General features: G+C 39.6%; 1 protein-coding gene across 2 annotated transcripts in view; it reads left to right on the top strand.

Annotated features, from left to right (window-relative positions):
- Nucleotides 1-245: 245 nt before the first annotated feature.
- xrcc4 (X-ray repair complementing 4) overlaps nucleotides 246-14,593 on the top strand; it is a 358,090-nt gene continuing 343,742 nt past the window's right edge. The window contains exons 1-2 of one of the 2 annotated variants that reach the window (XM_080189183.1): nucleotides 246-394; nucleotides 9,680-9,709. The gene's annotated coding sequence lies outside the window, so the exon portion shown is untranslated. The remainder of the gene's footprint in view (nucleotides 395-9,679; nucleotides 9,710-14,593) is intronic. The other variant, XM_080189182.1, reaches the window with a different exon arrangement.

Below are 14,593 nucleotides of genomic sequence, written 5' to 3'. Positions count from 1 at the left end.
GTCCAGTGCAATGCTGATGATGTTTCACACACAGTTCATACTCAGGGCGGGGGTAATGCTGATGACGTTTCACACACAGTTCACCCTCGGGGCGGGGTCCGGGACAATGCTGATGACGTTTCACACACAGTTCACACTTGGGGCGGGGGAACGCTGATGACGTTTCATACACAGTTCGCACCCGGGGCGGGGTCCGGCTCAGGCATAGCTGTGTGTGAAACGTCATTAGATGCGGGGCCGTTGGTGTGATTGGTCGGAGTCGCGGAAGTTTCTGAGTTGTTTGCTGATGTCGATGTGAAATTGGCTGTGGGAGTGACGGCGAAAGGCTGGCGGTAAAAAGGATCATTTAAACTCAATGCAGTTCGATCGTGGTTGCTCAGTGTGGCTATCAAAGGTACAAGTCAACGTTCTAATGCCCAACTTCACGAGTTTAAAGTTTATTTATTAGTGTCACAAGTGCATTAACACTGCGTTGAAATCACTGTGAAAATTCCCTAGTCGCCACACTCCAGCACCTGTTCGGGTACACTGAGTATACCTGAACGCATTTGATCACATCTTTCAAACTGTGGGAGGAAACTGGAGCACTTGGAGGAAACCCACACAGACACACGGAGAATGTGCAGAGTCTGCACAGACAGTGACCCAAACTAGGAATTGAACCCGGGTCTCTGGGGCTGTGAGACAGCTAACTACTATGCTACCACCGTGCTGCCCTTATGAAAGTGGAAGGTTGCAGACCCTCTTTAACACGTTATAGGAAAATGGCTTTTTCACTGAGTGCATTACCTTCAACTCTCCGTGCTGCTCCCTGCATCTCGTGGTTTTGCTGAAATAAGAACATAAGAATGTAAGAAGTAGGAGCAGGAGTAGGCCATCTAGCCCTTCGAGTCTGCCCCGCCATTCAGTAAGATCATGGCTGATCTGAAGTGGCTCAGTTCCACTTTCCTGCTTTCTCCCCATAACCCTTAATTCCCTTGTCTGTCAAAAACTTATCTACCCGTGACTTAAATATATTTTGTGAGGTAGCCTCCACCACTTCAATGGGCAGAGAATTCCAGAGATTCGCCATCCTTTGAGTGAAGAAGTTCCTCCTCAACTCCGTTCTAAACTGCCCCCCCCCCCCTTTATCTTGAGGCTGTGCCCTCTAGTCCTGCTGTCCTTTCTGAGCGGGAAGAATCTCTCTACCTCTACCTGCACTTTGCAGCTGCTACTATATCCCAGTATAATAGAACCATCTCTTTCAATAACGTGTAACATATAGTTAACATTTATTCCTTTGTGTGTCCTCGATTTGTATTCTTTCTAGCTGTCTAATCTTGCTTCCCACCATATGCCATTGGCCTAATGTTGCCGAGTGTCAGAAAGAATTTCCTTGGGTAACCATTTTCTACAAAATTTTCCTGCAAGATTTTCTGTTTCATGCTGAGCAGAATTAAATTTGCTGTGTGCTCTGACACTTTGACAGAAGATTTATGATTGTGAGCTTACTTCTCACACATTCTGTCTGAATCTTTGTGAATTTATTTTCTGTGGTAATTGTCACATTCAGCCATTTCTTTCAGTTGTGTGGTTCCAGTGTCTGTTCATTGAGTCATAGAATCCCACAGTGCAGAAGGAGGCCATTCCGCCTATCAGGTCTGCACTGACCACAATCCCAGCCAGGTTCCATCCCCATAACCTCATGCGTTTATCGTAGCTCGTCACGAAGGGGCAATTTAGCATGGCCAATTCACCTAACCCGCATATGTTTAGACAGTGGGAGGAGACAGGGGGAGAATGTGCAAACTCCACACAGACAGTGACCCAAGCTGGGAGTCGAACCTGGGTTCTGAGCGATGTGAGGCAGTAATGCTAGCCATTGTGCTGGCCTGTTATGCTCTCAAACTCATCATCTTTTCCAGGGTATGGATGTTTTGGTTTCTAATAAATAAACTTCAAAAAAATCTTGTTGCTCTGTCTCTATACACTTACCCATCTTTCTTTGCGTGTCATATCTTTTTCCAATTATTATGCTCTCCACAGGCTCTGTAGTTGGATCCAGAGCAGGACATTTCCTTCTGTCTGTGAACTCGTGGTCACTCCCGCCACTTGCATATATTTCTCTGTCTGGTGTGCATAGTTTTGTTGCTGTTTCACTGCACTCTCAAACACTCATGCTTGGGGTAGCATATTCCAGGTTCCAGCTACCTGCTGCATGAAATCTATTGATCTTTTTCTTGAGTATAAGTAAGGAATGGACATTCCCAGAGTTTCACTCTGGATTGTTTGAGAGGAAGATTTCATTCTATCCAGGCTATATTGCAAAGAGCTTAGTGGTGAATGAAGTTTGCTGACTGTCATCTAGTCCCATTGAAAGACCAGGTTTTGTGGAATATGTGACTTGATTCCCTGTATTGAAAAATGAATATCCATTTGTCTGATATCATCATCCCTTTCTACTTCTGTCGAGGTTAACTTTTACTATTCATTGGTGCCAGGCTGTATTCAGCACATTTCTGGTGTTTACCTAGAACTCAGTAGAAATTGTACTTGCATCTTACCACTCAGTTATAGTCCCACAAGAAACTACCATAATTTACATCAGATTTTAGAAATACTGCAATTCAGAATTATAATTACTAACATTAGTAAGCTCTTAGCTGATGCCATATTAGACTGCTTTAGTTATGAGTTTTTTAGATGCACAAATACACTCTTTCTTAAATAATGTTGATCTTTTTGCACTTTGCCATATCAGGATCTCTTTTCCTTGTAGTTATTTAAGTCAACTGTCATACCCTGATTATGGCTTAGTAAATACAGACTGGGAGTCAAATCATGGTTCTTCTGCTCTATGAAAGTCACTATTAAGTTGTGTGTTTTTAACCCATTAGGCTGTAGAGGAGCCTTGCATTCAGATTTTAAAATCATTTGTAATTTACTTATTTATACTATGGCAATATTTCTGATGTTTATCAGAAGAGGGTAAGCCTTTGTATTAGGTACAGATTGAAAAGTAAACATTTGCACAGATGTTATACATGCTATCCCGATAAATTTACTCTTGCCTTAAGTCATTCTTTTTCTGATAAATAGAGGAGCAGTTCATAATTTCTACATAAGAACTAGGAGCAGGAGTAGCTTGTCTGGCTCCTGAAGCCTGCTCCACCATTCAATAAGATCATGGCTGATCTTTCCATGGACTCAGCTCCACTTACCTGCCCACTTACCATAACCCTTGATTCCTTTACTGTTCAAAAATGTATCTATTCTTGCCTTAAAAACATTCAATGAGGTAGCCTCAACTGTTTCACTGGGCAGGGAATTCAACAGAGTCACAACCCTTTGTGTGAAGAAGTTCCATCTCAACTCAGTCCTAAATCTGGTTCCCCTTATTTTGAGACCAGTTCTAGTTTCATCTGCCAGTGGAACCAAGTTCCCTGCTTTTATCTATTCCCTTCATAATCTTATATGTTTCTATAAGATCACCCCTCATTCTTCTGAATTCCAATGAGAATTGCCCCAGTCTCTCCTCATAAACCAACCCTCTGACAAAATAAAACATCTGATTTATCATACAAAGTTATAGGTGATAGAATGAGGGGAGTGGAGAGTTTTCACTGAAAAGTGACTAAGTGCTGAGTGGTGAAATTGATGGAAATGTTTTAAAAACAAATTTAAACAAACGTTTATTTTAAAAGTATATACAATGCTGATGGTATTTTCAAACTTTTGAAATACTGATGCCAATTTTCTTTTTTACTTGTTTCAAATAAATCAGTTGTGGATTAAAGCACCAGTTTGCACACCATGTTTGCATAAAATAAATAAACGTACATCATGTAATAAAAAATATGTCAGAGGCAATGCCTTCAGTGCTAAATCATGTATATGACAAAGGGTTTTGCAATGTATTGAGCTACCATTGCAGAATTTTTCCATATTAATGAAAAAATACTTGCAAAGCAGAATACTTGCAACTACATTGTCTCCTAAATGTTCTCCTCTACTTTATATTACCACTCCTCATTCTTCCTTCCATAATGTATCTCTTCACACTTTTCTGCATTAAATTTAATCTGCCATGTGCCCACCTGTTCTATCAGTCTACATATGTCCTCTTGAAGACTACCCTTCTCACCATTCATAATACTTGCAAGTTTTGTGTGATTTACAAATTTTGAAATTACTTAGCCTAATAGTTGCATAGAATAATACAGCAGTTTGTGTCAGCTCAGAGGTCAGCAGTTGAGTGCTTGGGCTAGGAAGAAATATCAGACAGGATTTCCACCTACGATTAGTGTCCAGTCACTGGAATGAGTGCAGCATTGGACTCTTTAGTGTCATGTAGCTGCAAGCAGTTGCAGTATAGAATTTTCACATACAAAATGACCTTTCAGGCCAAGTTAGCAGGTACCTAGGAAGCTGCAGTCCAGCCTGAGCTAATAATTTGAAAAGGGGAAAAAGAAAATTGGTAGGGAAAGACAGACCAACTTGATTTTGAGGGGGCATACAATCATTCATATTTTCTTTGAAAATCTTAACTGCTGATTTTTGTGAATTCATGATCCTAAATTGCTGATAAAATAGACACTTCTGGGAAATTATTTTTGCAATGTTTTCATACTGAATGTGCCTTCAGATTATGGGAATTCCTCCTGGAAATAGAGTACGGAAATGTCCAGTATCTCTCTGCATAATACAACTACCAGCAGCAAATGATTTGTTAATAAGTTACCAATACTGATGCCAAGATGAAACATTAATTCATTAGTGTTCTCACCAAGCGGATCAATGACATTGAGAACACAGGCTGTCTTCACTAACTGCCAGCTGCAGTTGGCATCAAAAGGAACTCAAAACTGAAAAAAACATACAAACAGTATGTAATTACTAAAACGGGAAAGAAATAGTCTTGGACATGAACAATGGTTTCTGCAGAGTAGATTTTTTCTCTCATGATGTCATCTAATTTCATCTTGATTTACTGCTTTGTAATATTTTACTAATGTTGATAAATTTCAATTTCTTTTCAGATGTAAATAAACATTGTTGTACTTAAACTTTAAAGATTCTTAGTCACCATAATAGTTAAGAGCATCTTTTAATTTAGGTGACACGGTGGTACAGAGGTTAGCACTGCTGCCTCAAAGCACAAGGGACCCAGGTTCAGTTCCTGGCTTGGGCGACTGTCTATGTGGAGTCTACATGTTCTCCCTGTGTCTGCATGGCTTTCGTCCAGGTGCTCCAGTTTCCTCCCACAATCCCAAAGACATGCTAGTTTGGTGCATTGGCCATGCTAAAGTTCTCCCTCTGTACCTGAATGGGCACTGGAGTGTGGCAACTAGGGGATTTTCACAGTAACTTCATTGTGATGCTAATAAATAAACTTAAATAACATACAGCATATTAAGGTTTTTTTATTTGAGTAGTGTATGATCACTTCAGTACATAAAGTGATACATAAATTTACATCATATTTTTGGAATTTCATATGGATCTAGAAACGGAATTGTGGGTGTACCTGCACTACATGGACACGGCAGTACAAGAAAGCCACCAACTCAAGTGTAATTAGGAAGGCAATAAGTGATGACCTTAAGATGACGCTTGGATCCATGATTGAATATTTTTAATAAATCCGTTGCAGTCGGGTGCATACAGTTGCCTGCCCATTTTTCATATGTGAGTGCAATGCAAAATGCATACACTTCCCAGCAGGAGTCAGTTTATAGAAAAAGAGGAGTGCAAACATATGCTTATTTGCTCCTCTCTTTTAACCATAATGGCATTGTCTGCTGCATGCCCCTAATGCCAACCAACTATAGAGGTTAGCTAATTCGATATAAACTAGGAATTAGATTAAGAGTTGGTCGCTTCTGATGATGACCCACTTTCAGTTGTTGGCAAAATACCCAACTGGAGTGTAGCCTTCAAAATAGTATAACTGTGGGACAATAGCTGACAGTAAATTGTGAACGTTAATGATGTAAGTCTGCTGATGTAAGTTTGAAAGTGGATCTAGATTGTAACTCATTAGTTGTTCGTTGTTTATGTAAAACTAGTAAATTTTTAACTTGGTATGCTTTTAATATTTTTAGAATTTTCTGCTTAATGCCGGATGAGACAAGTAGAAAAGCAATAAGAAAATTAAAGGTGTTGCGTGACAAGTTGTATTGCAAGTTGTTCCTGCAAAGTCAATAGTCTTATTTTCTAATATGTGTAAAGATGCTCATTCACCAGTTTAGGGAAAACACAACTTGTTTGTTTACAGGCTTCAGTCTTGTGTGTGCTATGAGCTCCCAAGATGACTCCATGGATGGGATTTTCCAGCCACGTTTGCCTCAACCAGGAAATCCCACCCAAGACCAACGGACCTTTCCAAGATTTGCCCCTTGCCCGCTACGATTCCCGGGTGGGATGGGAAAATTTGTCCCTATCTACAGAAGCCCTACTTACTAGGGAGATCACCACCCTGCTCCCTAATTCCTCTCCTGGCTCGTGACCCTTAATCTGCAGATTGATTTTTAAAGGGATAATCACCACACTTTCCTACCATGTCCCCTCGCCCCCCTCTCTCCTTTAAATCCCTTTATACAAATGTCAATACTAAATATACAGATAATTAAACATTTAGTACATGAATTTACTCAATTATAGATTGTTTGTCAAGGGATTTCCACCTGCTGTCAACCAAAACTACAATAATAGGTGTCTCTTCAGTTTAGTTCTATTTGTTTCCATAGAGGTGTCAGTTGTGCCTGCCACAGGACGATCAGGTAGCCCAGTGCTGAAACAGTCAACAACATTTCCTGATGGCAGAACTGGCTGCCAGGGTGTATCTCTTTTTCTCAAATAATCTTTTTTTTGAATGATCCTTCCTTCTACATCCACTTGATAAGACGGGGTCCAGTTTTAGAGACAATTCAAAGAATCCAACTCAATCGACTATCAAAATTCCTCACACATGGCATCCACCATAAACGGTCATGTTGACTGTTATGAATCATGACTTGTCTTCTCACTGCTTTGGCTGTTTTTTACCCTCCCCGCCAAATTTGGAAACACAAGGCTCAGTCTCACTCTGAGACAACAGTTCATTAGCAACTTTCTTGGCGGGTTGTTGCATGTAGAGTTGTCTGGAAGGCAAGCCAAGAAGGAAGCGTGAGATTCTGGTCCCCAGAGCTCCTCCTGACTGCATCTTTTGGCCAGACTTAAAAGTTGGACAGCTTGCTCAGTTATGTCATTGGATTCTGGGTTGTAAGACGCAGTTCTAATGTACTTTATGCAATTGAGTATGGTGAAATTTTGAAACCCAGCGCATATGAGTACTATTCTATTGTTAGATACTCTGACTCCAGGTATTACATGGATGAAAAAAATTTCATACAGTCAGTCACTCGAGGCCAGAATTGAACCCTGGTCCCTGGCGCTATGAAGCAGCAGTGTTAACCACTATGTCACCATGCTGCCCCACAATCTTTGTTGTAATTGGCACTGTTCACAGTGCTTGACAAGTTCTTGGTGTCAGCAACAATGCCAGGCCACCACACAATCTCTGGTGATTTTTGAGATGCCAGGATGAGCATGTGTGTTTCCAGTGGAAGTTGTTCCCTGTCTAGGACAGGTACAACTACTCTTGCTCCCCAGAGTATGATGTCATCCTGGCAATTCAATACATCCTTGTGGGTAACATGGTTTTATTCCTTCAGAAACAGGCTCATTGGCCGAACCTGTAAGTATCTTGTATCTCACTTTGGACAGAAGTGGATCCTGACTGGGCCACTAGCTTATTTCATTTACTAAGACTGGCAACATGTGCAAAAAATTCAACACCATGACCATTTCCTGTGGTGCTTGAGCAGCTGTAACAATTTCTTATAAAGATAGGTGGCTAAGTGCATATGCATTCACTATGTATGTTCCAGGTCAGTACTTGAATGTATATTTGTCGGTGGACAGAATTGACACTCGGTGTTGAATTCTTGCCAATGTGATTGATGGAATAGCCTTGCCTTTTTAAAAAGATCCAAGAGCGGTTTGTGGTCAGAAATAACGGTAAAGTGCCTACCATATAAATACTGGTGGAATTCCTTGACATCAGAAACTATTAACAATTCTTTTTTCTCAATTTGAGAGTAGCCTTTTTTTAGCCTCTTAAGAGGGTTCTTGAGACAGCCTATTGGCCTTTCAAATTTGTTATCCATCTCATGGGATAATACTGCACCACACATATGGAGAGGCATTGCAGGTCAAAACCAGTTCCTTAGATGGATTGAAACAAGTGTTAGGAATGCAGCAATTGCTTTTCTCTGAAAGCTTCTTTCTGGAGAGTTTTCCAAGACCAGTGTTGGTGCTTCTTTGGCAGGTTACGCAAGAGGGCCAATAACGTCAACAAGTTTGGTTAAAAAATGAATAGTAATTTACTATTCCCAAAAATGACTTGACCTCAGATGTGTTTTTGGGGACTGGTGCCTCCTTTATGGCCTTGACCTTGTCTTGCATGAGGTAGAATCCTTGTGTATTTACACAGTACTCCAGGTAGGTTACGTCAGTGGCTTGAAAAGAACATTTCTCCTTCTTGAGACGAACTCCAACCTCTTGAAATCTCTTCAGCACCTTCTCTAGGCTTGCTAGTTGCTTGGCTTCTGTCGATCAGTAATCAGGACATAGTCAGGGCAAACCACAACTTGTGACGGCCCCGCAGCAGACTACCCATTATCCTCTGGAAAATTGCCAAAAGGCAGTTGCGTGCGTTGGAGCAACCCTTTGTGTTTTTCTAATCACTTTAGTTCAGTACCTACTTCCACGCATAAAGCATATGGTACTGGTTTTGTCCTGAAGAATTGAGGGCTGACCTCTGGATCCACGTATGTCTTTGTTTGCAGGTCTCTTATTTTACTTAATTCATCTTGAAAACATTCTTGTGTTCGAGCAGTCCTCCTTCCTGCACTTGAAAAAATCTCTATCCAATTTAACCTGATTTTCTTCAGCCAGTTGAGACCAAGAAAGCTTGGTACTTTGCCTGTCATGATGATTACTGGGAGTTGGACAGTCTTTTGCCCATAGTTACAGATACCATTGCAGTGTATGCTATTTTATTGCTTCTCCAGTATAAGTTGTTAACTTGGCCACAGTACTCTTCAAGGACCGAAATGTAAGCTCACCTATCGCAGCTGACACCCATGTATCAACTTCATCTTAAGAGGCTTCCCATTTATCTGGAGCATTACAGTAATAGGAGCTATCTTGTATGTTTTTATATTAAACAGTGAGTGAGTAGTTAAATTGTTGGTGCTAGACTCTTCACATTGTATACTTGTGACATATTATTTAATCGGCTACTCAATAGACTTGGCCTGGCTTTGCACCGAGACCTTAAGTGCCCTCTCCTATGACAAAAAAAAATTAGGTCTCCTTTATACCCACAGAATTCAGGGGCGTGGTTGTCTCCACATCGGTAACATTTGCTGATTGATTGCCTCTTCTAAATCTTCTTGTCCTATTTGTGGCAGAACTCGTTTCCAGCCAAGCAGCTACTTCTTTGTTTTTGGCACCACTGCTGACTGCAGGTTCCCATCCTAACTGGTGAATGGCACTATTCTGCATGCTCTATAATTCTTGTGCATCTTTTCAGTGCTCTATATTGACCTCTGCAAGTAATCTCTGTTGAATCACTTTGTTATTAACCCCACAGACAAATCTGTCCTGTAACATATCATTCAAGGTAGGTCCAAAATTGTAATATGCTGATGTCTGTTTCAATTTGGTGATATAGTCACAATTGTTTCATCTGGGACTCTCACCCTTGACTTAAACTTAAATGTTTGGAGTATGACTGATGGTTTAGGCTGGAAATGTGACTTCACCAATTCCACAAACTTACTGAGTGATTTGGAGTTGGACGTGCTTGGGGCTGAGGGACTATGAATCAGATTATAAATTTGGTACCCACACTCGATTGGGTGAATTGCTTTCTCTTGGCCTCCTCCCCTACTTCTTTTGCTTGGATGTAATGTCCAAGGCGCTCTACATATTGTGTTCAGTCCCCCGAAGAGGAGTCAAGTTGATCTATCTGTCCAAAAAAATGTGGAGATGCTGGTGTTGGACTGGGATAGGCACAGTAAGAAGTTTCACAACACCAGGTTAAAGTCCTGGTTAACCTGGTTAGTTTATTTGGTAACATGAGCTTTCAGAGTGCTGCTCCTTCATCAGGTGATTAGTCTTCCCACCACACACCATCCTGATTTGTAACTATGTTGCAGTTCTTTCACTGCTGCTAGGTCAAAATTCTGGAATTCCCTTCTTTAAGTAGTGTGGATGTACCTACACCAGATTAACTGCAGCAGTTCAAGAAGGCAATTGGGAATGGGCAGTAAAAGCTGACCTTGCTGATGATGCCTGCATCCCAATTTGAATATGAAAAGCAATGAGTGGCCTGCTTTGACACTTCAGCATTGTTACCAGCCACGTATAAGAATAAAGTTGCACATAAACTAAACAAGGCAAAACAGCAGGCTTTCTTCCTAATAGACATCAATAAATCAGTTGTGTCTTTATGATGATCTGACAGTTTGTCCTGAATTTTATTGATAATGACTTTTAATTTTTCTTTCCAGTGTTTTTAAACTGAATCCAGGATTGCGTTTAAATTCTCGGTCCCTGGATTTTAGTCCAGTAATATAACCACTACGCCATTGAGGCAGAGGCTAAAACATGATTTAAAAGGATCTGGATAAGTATTTGGAAAGGCAGAATGTAATTGAATTTGAGGAAAAGGACAGCATGGTATAGAAAGCTCCAGTCGAAGAGCTAGCATCAACTTAGGAGTGATTACTCAATTGGCAACTTATGTTGCAAATTCTATTACTAACCAGAACTGAGTGTATGCAATGCAACTGCAAAAATGATAAAGATGGATTTTGGAATTACAATTACAGTGAGAAGTGTAAAAAGTATTCCTTTGGCCATGGTTTTCAAAGCAATGTTACAAAATATTGTGGTGGAAGTGTGGAAATACTACTTTAAGATATGGGAAAGCAAAAAGTTTCTAATTAGCTCAGTGGAAGTGTTCAAACAATGCCACTTTTGTGTTTCTGACTTCGAAATTCACTTTGAGATTAGCTATGTTGAAATAGGAACTCACAGGAGAATTTTTAGAGTTTCTGCTGTTTGAATCATGACTTCGATTTATAGTTTTCCATGGAAAAGCAGAATTGCAGCCAAATTAGAAGTTTCTGGTAGGGAAGGAAAAACTGAATGAGGGAGTGTGAGAATGGGCTTGGTTTGTCTTGTTTTCTTTAACAAATTAGACAGTTCAATGACTGTGACAAAAGGGTAGTTTGTTTGTGTCGACAAAGGAAGTTGGAGGCCACCCATTCTACAAAGCTGGACAGGAAGAAAGTGTCCAGTCCTAAGCAAAGACACTCAGCTGTAACTCAGTTACAGAGGAAGTTCTGAAAAATAGAGGAGCACACACCAATTGAAGCAATTCAGGTGGCTTTAAGGCTTAGCATACATTTTATCTCAGCTGAATGGTTGGCAAATGAATAGTGTAAAACAGTGAATAAATTCACTGATAAAAGAACATGCACGTTGTAAGATGCCTGGCAGAACAAAATTCAACACCAAAATAAATCTTTGTAAGCAATTAGTCTGTAATTACAATAATGGAAAACTAGTTTGTGAAAAGTAAATGAAGCTTCATAGTACAGGTGTCAAAGTGTTCTTGTACTCAAGTGTGATTCTGTTCATCAGAGCTTGTTCAGTAAATCTTCTAAAGAATGTTTCAGTGATGAAATAGATACAATAAAATTCAAACTCTCTAGCACATAATTCCTTCATAGAATTACAATCTTTACAATGCAGAAGGTGGCCGTTTGGCCCATCAAGTCTGTGCTAGCTCCCTGAAAAAGCACTCCATCTAGCCTCACTATCCTGCCTTATCCCCATAACCCTGCACAATTTATTTTTCAGATAGCAATCCAATTCCCTTTTGAATCCTGGCTTGAACCTGCATTCAATACCCTTAGGCAGTTCACTGTAAAAACCAACTACCTTCTGAATGAAAAAGAATCCTCATATCACTTCTTCTCATTTTGCCTATCGTTTTGAAAATGTGTTGTTACAGTTGTTTATCTCAAGAATCATTCTTGTGAATCTCCTTTGTACTCTCTCCAATGCCTTCACGTCTTTTCTCAAATATCATGCCCAGAGCTGGACATAGTACTTCAAATGAGGCCTAACTAATGTCTTCTACAAGTTCAACATGACTTCCTTACTCTCATATTCAATAACCCATTAATAAAACCTAGGATATTGTGTGCTTTATTAACTGTTCTTTCAACACGTTCAGCCACCTTCAATGACTTGTGTACATGTACACCGACGTCCCTTTGCTGCATCTCCGATGGAGTTTTTTTTAATATTGTCTCTCCATATTCTTCCCGCCTCACACTTCACCTGCCGCTTGTCTGCCCAATCCACTAACATATTTATGTCCCTCAGAAGTTCAAGATTATCTCCTCATTGCATTTGACAATGATTCAATCTTTGTATCACCTGCAAATTTTGAAATCGTACCCTGTAAACCATAATATTGGTCATTAATATTTATTAGGAAGAACAAATGCCCAATGCTGACCCCTGGGGACCTCCACTACAAACTTTCTCTAATATGAAAAACAACCACTGTTTCCTGCCGCTTGGCCAATTTCTTACCTAAATACCTACTTGATCCTTTATTCCATAAGGTAGAATTTTGCACAAGTCTGTTGTGTGGCTCTGAATCTTTTAAAAATCCATGTACACCATATCAACAGCATTGTCCTTATCAACCTTCTCATCTTGCACTTGTCTAAGTGACTAACTGATTTTGTACTATAGTTTCCAGCAGTTTCCTTACCATCCTTGAAGGCTTTGAATGCAGCTGAGAATGAAAAGTTCCACTGTGTGCTGGAACTAGAACAAAATTGTTCTGTGATGATGGAAAGCCAGTCTGATATGGTTTTAAATGTCATTTTATTCATGTATAACCAAAATGGTAGTCATAATGTGGAGATGCCGGCGATGGATTGGGGTAAACACAGTAAGACGTCTCACAACACCAGGTTAAAGTCCTGCAGGTTTGTTTGATAACAAAAGCCACCTTTTGCTGCATTCCGGCGCCTGTTTGGGTATACAGAGGGAGAACTTAACATAGCCGATGTCCCTAACCAGGACTGTGGCTTTTGAATACCAAATGTGGCTACAGAATGTGGCTTTTGCTACCAAATAAACCTGTTGGACTTTATCCGGGTGTTTTGAGACTTCTTACTGTGTTAATCAAAATAGTGCCATTTTATGGTGAATTGCTTTAAAATGTAAAATATTTAATCCATTTACAGATACACAGTAAAGAGGAATCCTAAATGAGTATACTCAGTTATTCTAAATCTTTCTGTATATTGAAGTTTTGATCTGGTTCCAGTCTGCTGTATAAAGCTATTGAATTTTGTTTTCTAATTTTATAGCTCCTCTCACCTGCTTTGACTCTCCCACACTTTCAACCTGCTACACTTAAACGTCTGTGGCATGGAAATCTGTGACCTCACTCTCCTGATATAAAATTAGATCTATGTGCATGCTAAACAGCAAAAGTGGCATGTTATTCTATACACAGAGCTAAGTGATCTCACAACCAAATTCCAAATCTCCGTTGCAGATACAAAATAAAATGGAAATGGTCATAAATACCTATTATTCTAGACACCATCAAAGAAGAATCTGATATTTTAATGGATCACAGTTGGTTTTTACTATTAATGACCTTGGGAGTCCAGTTATAATTTGCGCAGTTGCATTAATTCTCTTTCACTGTCTCCAGAAATAGCAATATGGGTTGTTTAATAACAGACGAAGATAAACTCATTACAGTTATGTGGTTTCTATTATTGTGGTAATTATAAACCTAACTGGGATAAAATGGCAGTATACTGAGCAAGGAAGTCCACATTTTGGGAACAACTTCAGAGTGATGGTGTTCTGTATAATATAATTACTAAGTAAATATAAAACTTCTGTAAACAATTATGGTTAAAAAAATCACAATCTGTGAAAGAAAAGCACTATTTAAAGAAAAACAAAATAAGAGATTACAGGCAAAATTGTTTGAAAATTGAATTCATTAGTAGAGATTTTTGTACAAATCTCTGTAATTTGCATAATGCATTGCAGAATCATTCTTAAATGGACTAGATTTCCAAAGGTTCAAGCACCCAGTTTCCAAACATTTGATAATGAAGACATTGTTGAAAATGCCAAAAGTTGATATAATAAAATTGACTCAGATTCTGTTCAGTCACCAGAACATACAAAATTATAGAAAGAAACATCAGCTTTACTCTGTGGTTGCTTGAGGATTCAAGCCCCTTTCCAGGACTTGAGCACATTATCTTAGCTAACACTCCAGCGCAGGATGAAGGGAGTCTGTATTGCCAGGATTGTCAAAAGTGTCATGATTTGAGTGAGGTGTTAAAAATGGCTGCATCTGCATGCTTAGGTGGTTGCAAAAGATTCTATGGCACTTTTTGATGATTGCCCTGATGATTATGTATTCCTGAATCAACACAGT

This window comes from Carcharhinus amblyrhynchos, chromosome 5 (genome assembly GCF_965287045.1).
Source record: "Carcharhinus amblyrhynchos chromosome 5, sCarAmb.v2.hapA, whole genome shotgun sequence".
NCBI lineage: Eukaryota > Metazoa > Chordata > Chondrichthyes > Carcharhiniformes > Carcharhinidae > Carcharhinus > Carcharhinus amblyrhynchos.
The sequence above is the reverse complement of the archived record's forward strand: the minus strand, read 5'-3'. Positions and strand labels throughout refer to the sequence as shown.